The following is an 11,158-nucleotide window of genomic DNA, read 5'->3' on the forward strand; positions in this document are numbered from 1 at the left end:
GAGAAACATCAAGAGGAAGAGAAACATCAATTGGTTGCCTCTCACACTCTCCCAACCGGGGACCTGGCCCACAACCCAGGCATGTGCCCTGACTGGGAATCGAACCAGCGACCTTTCATTTTGCGAGCCCATGCTCAAGCCTCTCAGCCATACCAGCCACGGCTGTAAACCTACTTTTGCACACCTTATATATTAGTGATATTAAGTATGTAGGGTAAAAATGAGCGGGGCAGCCCTGGCTAGTGTGGCTCAGTGGATTGGGTGCTGGCCTGTGAGACAAAAGTCACCAGTTTAATTCCCAGTCAGGGCACATGCCTGGGTTACAGGCCAGGTCCCCATTTTGGGGGCTGTCTGAGAGACAACTACACACTGATATTTCTCTCCCTCTCTTTCTCCCTCACTCCCTCTCTCTAAAAATAAATAAATAAAATATTTAAAAATGAGCAGGGCACCTGGCTAAAGAATCCCAGAAGCAAGTTCCTCCCTGCAGAGCATACCAAGCTTCCCCAGGGAGTAATATACTGGTGATGGTGAAGTAACCTGGAATCGAAGGACAACGGATAAAATGCTGGGCCTTCTCTTCATTTCTGATAAACAAGCACTACTAGGTTTGTTTGTTTTTTAAAATTTTTATTGTTATTCAAGTACAGTTGTATGCCTTTTCTCCCCATCCCTCCACCCCACTACTAGGTTTTATTAACTTGGACATAAACGTTCATGATTTAAGAGCTACTCTAAGATTGCCAAGATCGTCTACAGAGACCAATAGGAATGAAATTTCAACAGGCATAGCACATTCCCCCGAGAAATATTACAAGCCCTGCACATTACCAAAGAAAACGTGCTCTAAAAAGAGCATGCACCTCCCATAACCAACAGACTGCACACAGGGCAGCCCGGGAAAGAGGAATTGGGAGTTCAGAAGAAGGCAACGCTTTGGGATTGTTCAGATTGTCGCCTCTTGCAACAATCACTGTCTTGCAAAAGATATTAATTGTGATATACTTGACTAAATAATTAACTTCATTTTAAATACCTAGTTTCAGAGGTCACCAGCCAACCAGAGACTTCTTAGAGACAACTAGATATGCAGTGTGGAGAGAGGGTGAGATATCAGAGCTAGCGATGAAGAGTTTTATGCATGAAGGTGAAATTGAATATATGGATTTCAGAGGATAAGAGGAACATTGTGCAGGGTCCTCTGAGCCCTGTCTGCTTCTCTGTGTGGATATGTCTGTGCCCTGGCCCAGAGCAAGGAAGGGGCAATCAGTGATGGCCATTTAAAGGGGAGAAGAAAAACCAACTGAGAATGAAAATGTGTGTGGGGCAGGGAGGGAGGGAGAGAGAAACAGGAAAACCAATTGCCCACTGGGTAAAGATTAAGTCTCTAATTAAAAATCCCCAGTGTCATCCTGTTCTAATTAAAACACAATTCAAACTCCTTTCTAAGACTTGAAGGCTTCACATAAGCTGTCTCCCACCTACCTCCCCTTTTGCACTCTTCTTCGAGTTCTTCAAACCCCCTGAATTCACTCATGTCTCTGGCACTCTGCAGTTGCTATTCCCTCTGCTGGAATGCTCTTCCTTCTGCTCTTCACTTGACTGGCTCTGTCTCACCATTCACACCTCAGATCAAATATCACCTCTTCAGGAAGCTTTCTGATTGCCCTAAGGTAGCTTTCCCCACCCCTTCTCTAGCACACCCCAGGCTGTATTGTCTTTGTAACACTCATTCTATCTGAAAGATGTTTTTCATTTATTCGCTTTTTGTTTAATGACTCCATTTTCCATAAAAAACATAAGCTCTATACGAGCAGAAGCTTTGTTTTGTTCACCACTGCGCACCCTATCCCCACCACCAGCACCTAGAGTACCTCCTATTACATGGTAGATATCCAGTCACTATTGGCTGAATCTCAAGGCCCACCGTATGGATGACCATGCAGAAGGACACCCGTGATCCACTGGAAAGCCACTCCCTGCTCCCCCGTCCCCCGCATTTCCCAGCACAGTGACTGTGACCCACAGCCATACCAACTCTGTGGCGGTTTCTACAGCCTGTGGAAGGCAAGAGTGACTCTGCTTCGCTTGGAAGAGTCTCTAGCTTCCTTGCCATCTCCTCTTCCACCGTAGGAAGTCATTGTTTAAAGAGCCCTACAAAGACCATCATTACATGCTACTGAACAAAATGATGCCATCTGCACACGGAGTCTGAGCTATAAGGGGGAGGAGAGAACAGGAAGGAGAACTTTACACTGAGATTTCCAGTGTTTATGACAAGAAGATCTCCTACAAGTTGGCCGCTCTCCTTCCTCCTTTCCCAATGGTCCAGGAAGAGGAAAGCCCCTGGCCAGATACAGAAGGTTGTAAAGTAAACCGTAAGATGGCCTCTCCCCTCCGAATAGCCAAAAGCTCTCTGAGAAAAAGAAACATGAATGTGGAGAAGAGACTGAGATCCTATTTCTCCTTACTCTCCTCTGCTCTCATAACTTCACTCCAGGATCCCAACCCTTTTTATCCCGCCCGCCTGGCAGCCAGGCTTCAGAGCCATTCTGAGACACTATTGATTCCCGCGGTGAACACCTGTGCTTCTGACACCCCGATACGGAACCACAAAGACAGTTTTCTATTGCAGCCCTCTGATGTCTAATGCACTCATTCTCTTCTACACATCAAGCTTGCTCCAAATCAAACACAGTTTCATTTTTAACCCGTAAGGTTTGACTTGGAAATTGTGATGTGTGCGGTCATCCACTGTAGTTGAGATAAACAGGAGAGGTTAACTTTATCAGCGAAGGTAAGGATATAGCCCTGGGAAGGCTTCTTCTAGACAAGAAGAATAAGTAGGAACTTCAGTGGAACTATATTCAGAAGGAAAAAACTTTTTGGAACACAAGCCATTGGAGATGACATAACCTCCTGGATTTGTCAAGACACAGCACACCTAAGCGGCACGCCAAACATGTGGAGAAGACACTTGCGAAAGTCCGAAGGTGTCAGATGGAAAGGCAAGGTGTGCCGACCACCTGTTCAAGAAGCCCAGCCTAAAGTGTAATGGGGAAAGAATACATCAGATCAGGGGACAGAGAAGTTGAGTGTGCAGGACAAAGGAGGAAGATATGCACACGGGATGCGAGAATTTCTGAGTGATGCACACCATGGAGGCTTCCTGGAATTGTGCAGGGCAGAGGTGAGGCAGACCTTGTGTAATCCATTCTGAGTCACTTCACCTAGAGCAGACTCTGGGTTTTTGTTTGTTTGTTTGCTAACTATAAAACGGGACTGAACACTCCTGTCTCGTAGTTTTGTTGAGATCTAATAAAGTAGCGTGTGTGAACTGCAGTGGGTGCCGCATGCACGACTTCCGTGCTGTCTTCACCTCCTTGGCGAGCACAGCCTAGCATGCACGAGACACAGAGCTCTGGTCCCCCACCCCAGATGCAATCGGTGTCCGTGGAAGTCAAATGGCAATCTGTATGGTTAGCAAATGATGCTACTCAGTGAAATATGGGAAGCAGCATCATTCCATTTCTCTCCCCGGATGCTCCACACGATGTGGACACTCCAACAGAAGAAAGCAGCTGCTACTAAGTTCTGGGATGAGAAAACTTGAGAATTCCAATTTTCACAAAAGACAGACTGATGTTTTTAATGGTATATCTCTTGATGGCATTATTCTGTCAATACTATCTTAGCCTCAAAGATTTTTCCTGATTTGGTGTATGTCAACATAAGAAACACCCAAACCTTTATGAATTTTTGAGTTTACTTGAGCCAAACTGATGATGATTGCTGAGAAGCAAAACCTCAACAGATTGAGAAAATGCTCCAGAAAATGACACCTTATTTTATGCATTACAATGAAAAGAGTAGGTGGTAGGGGGTCATGAAATCCACTGGTGATAGATTAGGGGCACAGGAGAAAGTAAATCAGAGGAATCTCTGGGGTTGGATAAAAAGTAAAACGAATAGACAGATGCTGCTCTTACACGGGTAGGTAAAGGATAATTAACAGTCAACAATAACATGAAAGCAATAACAATGAGGGGAAAGGTGGTCTCTGCTCTGGCCCACCCGTTGTGCCTTCGAAGATATGTTATCGGGTATGTTAAAGAGACAGGCTCAGTGCCGGTGCAGACTGACCTTTGGTAGGGAAAAACACTGTCTAGGACCTGCCATAAACTGCTTTTAGTTAAAACGTTTTAATTTCAGACCATCCTGTGTGGTTACTTTGATCTCTGATGCAGGCCCCTTTCTGTCCAAAAAGTATAAGAACAAACTATTTCCAAAAAAGCTACAGAAATGTAGTCAAAATAGTAGTCTTACTTTATTGCACCATTGTAAGGAAACGTGGGACAGCCCGACTCTGACATTCAGTGACTATGGTAAAAATATCCCTCAGGGAAGCCCCACCAGGTAACCAATGAAGACCTCCTGTCTGGCCCCACTTGAAAGATCAAGGACAGCTTATGAAGCCAGAACCGGGTAATACAAAGAGTTTCTAGAAAAGTTCTCCACTTATAAACCAAAAACTGTCTCCTTATTCAGAGACAGCAGACCAGTCGAAGAGTGTCTCATTTGCAGAGCTGAGTATGAAGAGCAGTCTCTGGTGGTGTCGGGAAAAGACAGTATCGCAAACCAATTTACAAATGTCAAATCAGAATCTTTCCAACGGAAAATCACCTGGCATCGTGCCCAAATCGTCCCAAGTATTTAACATCTCCACCTGAACAAAACCATAGTGTCATGGCCTGCAGCCGGGAGAGGAAATGTGAAAACCGGTAAGTCAAATACCCAAGGCCTCTGACCCAAAGTGACCATCGGAGACCCGGAGCCCAGGGCAGACACGTGCGGCCTTGGGGCCACAGATGGAGAAAGGCCTCTGGCCAATCTCCTTTCCTTAACTGTAACTAATCATGCGATCATACCACTCAGGGATGTTCCTCTTAAAGCGCATGTGACTTTGCGTTTAGAACCTGCGGCCTGTGCGGTTTCCGATGCTCTGGCACTCACGACACTGTTCTCACCCCCACTCCCACACAGTTTCTAAAATATTGCCTCTAATAGCAAACACCAAGCCCCCTCCCCCGACATCTCTCCCGCCCCTTTCTCCTGAAGACCACGAAAGAGGCAGCTACGGGTTTGTTTGCAGTTTCTGGAAATCACTTTTTATCATTTTTCTTTAAAGCCAAAATAACAGCACACAAGGAACAGGGCTGAAATGTCGGCCTCAAAACGACGAGGGGTTTTTTTCTCCCTCCTCCTGAAAACTAACTCCCCAAACACCACGATTTTCTCACTGCCTCCCTTTCCCCCAAAGTGCCCCGGGGCTCGCTTTGTTCGGTCTAGTTCTCCGGTGGCGGGAACAAGGATTTCTCCGAAATTTTTGTCTGAGGTCAAAGATGAGAAACTTGCTCTCAGCCCTGCTCGAGTACAGATCCCTGTGTAAGGAAACAGTAGTGAGCGAGGAGCCCATTACTGCTCGAGCGCCCGAGCTCCCCTGCGATTAGAGAATAGGATCCCATAGCAGGGTCCGCTGTGCTCCCAGTGCCCCTCGGCCCGCCCGCGGGGCCCTCCTCTCCTGCCCTTCCTGGGCTGGCACCGGGTTCCGAGCGCCCCACCGGTACCTCCCAGCTGCTAAACCCAGGCTGGTGGGGGCGAACGCACGCCAGGATCCAGGGCTGGGAGGGTGCGCAGAGGGGCAGAAGAATCAGCCACAGAGGCTGCAAAACCCGAGGCTCTGGGCAGCACAGACCCGGGCCGCCCCATCCTTGTCCGGAGCTCGGTCTCCCAGCACCCCTAACCTCCCTCACTCCAAGTGCAAACCCGCCTCTAACCAGCCGGGGAGAGTTACCCGCCAAGGCCCAGGAGCGAAGACCGCAGAAGCTTGCCGGGGTTTGCCGCCGCTCCCTGCCAGCCGGCTGCTGCCTCTCCCGCAGGTCCTGCAGCATCAGGCCGCGGAAGCCCGCGGCCGGCAGAAACCGGAGGAAGGTGGCGTGGGTCAGGGGCGGCGCGGACACCATTCGGTCCCCCCTGACCTGACCAGGGAGTAAGGGAGGGCGCAGTGCCGCCCGCAGTCCCGGGCGCAGCCCGCCGCGCGCTGGTCAAGATCCCCCGCGACTGCGCTGATTGCCTCCGGAGCCGTGGGGAAGCTCCTCCTGCTCGGTGGCTGGCGCCATGTGGGCGGTGGCCACGGCCGGCCCCTAGGTTCGCAGAGGAAGGTGCAATGCGGCGGGGGAGGCTCTGGACCCCCGGAGCAGATGCGAGGGGGGAGCGTAGCGGAGCCCCTACCTTTGGGGCTTGGCAGACGCCAGCAGCGCCCTCGCAGGGCGCCCTGGACAGGAAACTCACCGCGAAGAGAAGGCTGGCGAAAGCGGAGGGTGGCTTCAGGATAGAGTGTGAGGATCAACTTCCACAGCCGAGAAGACACTCCCATACCGCCCTGGTGTGTTTGGAAAACTGCCTGGGCAAAGGTGAGGGGCGGCCCGGGTACTCCCCTTCCCCGCCAGCTGGCAAGTGGCAGAAAGAAGTAAACACATTTGCCTGGCGCACCATCTGTGACACGGGGCGGAGCAGGCGGTTTGGTTCCTAGCATGAAGGGAAGGGCACTGAGAGAGCTCTGGAATTCCTGGACTCTACCGGTCAAGGGCAAACCTGTTAGTGCTTTTTATCTTTTGGAGATGTTATTTTAAGAAGAAGAAGGTGGGACGCACATTTTAACCAGTAGCTCTCCCTTGAGAAAAGCGTGTAATGTCCTCACACTTGGATGGCTCTGAGTACTTTTTAAATTTCAGTGTTTGTGTAATTCATTGTCTAACAACACTCAGTTAATAACGCCAGCGTTTGGGCACTGGCATCACCATCACGTGCCATCGGTGACCCCAGGGGAAAGAGCCACAGACTCGGGTGTAACCCAAAGCGGACAATGTGTCATGCACTGAAACAAAGTCCTTCTGTGACGGACCGTGTGGTATTTGTCTTACTTTCAACAACAGCCCCAGGAGGCAGCACTTGTTATTTCCCCAGTCTTACTAGTCAAAACCCGACACACACACACACACACACACACACACACACACACACACACCCAGCAGAGGGCTCAGAAAATCCCTTTCCTTTCCTTGAAATTGCCTTTGGAGTAACACACACACACAGATTTTGCCATTTTGAAGATTTTATTTATTTACTTTTAGGAAGAAGGGAAGGGAGGGAGAAAGTGAGGGAGAGAAACATTAATGTGTGGTGGCCTCTCCCTGCGCAACCCAGGCATGTGCCCTGAGTGGGAATCTAACGGGCACCCCTCTGGTTTGCAGAAGAGCACTCAATCCACGGAGCCACACCAGCCAGGGCCAGATTTTGTCATTTTAAAAGTGGCTCTGGAGACATCAGGGTAGTGAAAAATGTTTAGGGAATTTGTCCATCTGAGCCAATTTTTCTTGAGGTTACTTTGCTCTTCTAGTTTCAGGATTAAACCAGTGTTACACCTCATCCTTCTCGTCTTCCTAGGATTTGGGGATCTGCAAAGTCATGTGCAGACAGAAGAGGAAGATGTCGCCCGTCTGTCCTTACTTGGCATTTGTGCTTCTTTAGGGCCGGTAGTGGCCAGGAAGGCGCCGTTCACCCTAAACTGAGTTCAAAATCCACCTCCTGCACTGGCCTGCTGGGCAACCTCGTGCACGTTCCTAGCCCCGCACTTCCTTTCTGTCTCGTAGAGAGAGACAGCACCACTCATCCTCAGGGTTGTTAGCATTAAGAATAGAAGATGAAATATAGAATTCTTGGCCAGTGCTTGTCACAAAAACTGCCAATTCAGGAGGTAAGAATATTGACCACCACTCATTGTCCCTCGTGAGTCAGCCCACCAGGAGCCAGCGACCCCGCGTGCGCCATACCGTCCCACGGGCCAGGAAAATCTCATTTTATAATGAAGAAATAAGAGTCAGGGAGTTAAGTAAGGTGCCCAAGGTCACACCAGCTATAGTGGAGCTACTGTTCAAGTGAAAGTGCCTGGGATGAAACCAGTTTTGTTTTCGGGATATCTCACCACTCTGCAGCCCTCTAGGACAGGGCTTTTGACCCGGGTAACATCACCTTTCTAAAATGCAGGATGCACTGTCGTATGGGCACATGATCACGACTATGTAAAAACTCGGAATTCCTTTGGAAGGTGTTGAAGAATAAAGCTGGGTGGTGGGATTATAGGTTTCTTATCCCTCTCTGGTTGTTTGGGGGAAAATATTTTTACAATGTAACTATCTTTAACTCAGCCCTTGTGTAGAAGATTTATTCTAATAAGGTATGAGGGGAGGGGCCAGGAACTAGGAGAGAGCTCTGGGAACATGCAGGGTCTTTTAAAGACCCCTGAAATCATGATATTTAGGCCATGTACATATAGGGCTGACTCTATGTGCTCTGCCTGTTTTTCAATTATGGATGCTTCACTCTCTTTAAATTAAAGTGACATAGTTTAATGGGATGTGGCCTCTGTGCCCCCAGGGACAGGTAAAAGCCAGGTTCCCCACACCACCCTGGGTTGCCATTCAGCACCTGTAGACTCAATATCTAGCATGAGGTTAAAGAAAGTAATCTTTCTTCCTCACCCCCAGCGTAGGGCCCGTCTTTTAAATCCCACACACAGGCCTCGTGGCATGACTGAGGTAGGACCCTGTATGCCACGCAGAGGAGACCTACGCTGTCAGCAGGGCGGCACGGCGGATCAGAGCCGGTGCACCCAGGACTGGAGATCCCCACAAAAGGACGAAAGGCTGCTTTCTTACCATATCCCCTTTATGTTAATAAAAAGAAGTTTTTTTGTTGTTATTGTTGTTGTTTTAACATTTTTTAAGGCTTGAATTTTTCCCTTTTAAACAATGTCTGGCTGAAGACTGAGCTTGGCCATGCTAATTCTCTTCACATAGAATTTTTCCTACCATCCTAGGTGAAGATCCTGCCAGCGCACCTTCTAGCTGTCTTGGGGTTTTATCTCCTGTAGTCAATTGTTTCAAGAATAGGTGCATCTCCAAAAGAATGAGCCACAGTGCCTACATAGTCTGAATCCTAACTTAGAGCTATGCCTTTGCAAGGCAGTGCATTCTTTCAAGCAGAGCTGGAACTTCTCCAACATCTCCATGTCAGAGCAGAGTCTCAGCTATATATTTGCATATGTGAGTAACCATCCTGTTGATTTCCCCAGTACCGAATTGTGTGTGCATGAGAAAGGAATTGGGGTTTCCCGGAAAGCTTATTTGCAACTTCATACATGCCTGTGTCTCCGTATCCTACTTGTCCTGTCGGGCTTTCAGAAGTCTCAGTAGCCCAGGCTCAGGAGCTGCGTTCACTCTCCTGCAGGCTGGAAGGTGAGGGTGGTGGGAGGGTGGGACTAGGGGTCAGCACGTCCTAAGCACGTGAAAGTGTAAAACATCGGTGTGATGGAAGCCATAATTAAGAAAAATGAGAGAAAACGATTGAAGCATATTATTTAAAATGTTAATATCCAGAATACATAAAGGATTCCTATAGACCAGTTAAAAGAAACAGACAGTCCTCTCTGGTCATGTGGATCAGTTAGTCAGAGCATCATCCTGTGCACCAAAAGGTCACGAGTTCAGTTCCCATAAGGGCTCATGCCTGGGTTTTGGGTTTGATCCCCCCAGTAGGGGCAAGTATGACAGTCAACCAATCAATGCTTCTCTCTCACATCAGTGACTCTCTCTCTTTTTCTCTCTCCCTTCTCCCCTCCCTACCTTTCTCTTTAAAAAAATCAATAAACAAATCCTAGGATGAGGATTAAAAAATAATAATTTTTTAAAAAGACAATTTGTTTTAAAATAGGGCACAGGCCATAAAGCAAGCAATTCCCAGACATATTGTCCAGAAACATATGCAAAGATTTTAGCATCTTTTTATAACACTGTGTATAAGAAAATGTAGACAATAATAAGCAATCAGATTGGCAAAATTAAGGTTATGAGTTTTGTCAAAGTTATCAAGGAAACTATTCAAGAAAGTGCAAAGTGGTACTTCCTTTTTAGAGAACCATGTGGTGATTGCTGTCAAATGTACAAGGTTGTTTTGGGTTTGAATTTCAGAACCCTAATTAAGTTTCCTTAACTTCCCTCCTTTGAAGACAGTTTGGCCTCAAGCTAACAAGCAGTGAGGTAGGAAACAGTGCTGGGAAGGAAGAGAGAGGAACTCTTACCGACTCCCTGTACAGAACACACACACGCACACGCACACACTGGCGGGGCTTCTGGGGTTGTGGGGGGAGTCTACAAAGCTGCCATGCCCGTAGTAGTGTGCTCATTCTGTTCAGTGTTGGGAGGTGCTAGAAGCCTGGACCTCTGTCCGTGCTGATGAGCCCCAGTCCGTGGAGAGAACGAGGGAGAGGTCCCGCTCTCCTCTTCTGTCTGTGGGGATGCTCTCCTAATTTCTACTCTGGTACTGTGATGATCCGGTCAAAGCACTACAGGAAATTTTTGCAACCCACTGTTATACCTAACACTTTTAGCTGACATCTTTGTCTCACTTCTCATGTGGTTTACAGATAGAGCTATATACTATTTCACTTCATGGGTGTTTTATAAAGCAGATCTCTAAAAGTGGAACTACTGGGGAAAATGTACACAAATCTACACTTGAATAATTTCCTACTTTACATTTTCATGTTCAGAAATTCACACCGTTAAAGAAAACTGTTTTCTGCAGCACCCCAGAAGCAGAGTGCAAGGTGCAGTCACTGCAACCAGCTGTGAGTGGCCCACAGGCTTCTCTGCTGGCGTTTTCCAAACTCCAGTCTGCTGGGAATGCATATATTCTTCAGACTAGCAATTTGATTTTCTAAGGACTCCATCCAGTAGAAATAACGACATACAAACACAAAAATATACATAGGGGTGGTCAAGGCAGCATTGCTTGTGTGTGGGAGAGACAAACGTTCCTCTCTCCTCCAGGGTCTTCTGACTGGTCTAACAATCAAATTGATTAGCAAGAGAAAATAACCAAATTTAGCACATACATATGCATGGTAACCGCCATACGGTGAGAGAGTCAGAGAGCCCACATGCAGGAGAGGTTCCGAGATAGAGAGAGAACATGGTATACAAGACATTCTGAGCCAGGGATGAGGTAAGATGCCTCCGGGGATTCCGAAAGGCCATTG

The 11,158-nt window shown here is 47.8% G+C and overlaps 1 protein-coding gene and 1 long non-coding RNA gene across 5 annotated transcripts in view; one reads left to right on the plus strand and one right to left on the minus strand.

Annotated features, from left to right (window-relative positions):
- Positions 1-6,490, minus strand: part of ST3GAL6 (ST3 beta-galactoside alpha-2,3-sialyltransferase 6) — a 97,276-nt gene extending 90,786 nt beyond the window's left edge. For 2 of the 4 annotated variants that reach the window (XM_024558182.3, XM_024558179.3), the window contains exon 1: positions 5,855-6,132. The gene's annotated coding sequence lies outside the window, so the exon portion shown is untranslated. Of the gene's footprint in view, positions 1-5,854; positions 6,133-6,291 lie in introns of those variants that run through there. The other 2 variants (XM_024558180.3, XM_024558181.3) reach the window with 2 other exon arrangements.
- Positions 6,336-8,820, plus strand: LOC139440691 (uncharacterized). The gene is made up of 2 exons (XR_011650869.1): positions 6,336-6,473; positions 7,507-8,820. It is a non-coding gene; the product is annotated as an uncharacterized lncRNA (long non-coding RNA).
- Positions 8,821-11,158: the final 2,338 nt, after the last annotated feature.

Source organism: Desmodus rotundus, chromosome 2 (genome assembly GCF_022682495.2).
Source record: "Desmodus rotundus isolate HL8 chromosome 2, HLdesRot8A.1, whole genome shotgun sequence".
Classification (NCBI taxonomy): Eukaryota; Metazoa; Chordata; class Mammalia; order Chiroptera; family Phyllostomidae; genus Desmodus; species Desmodus rotundus.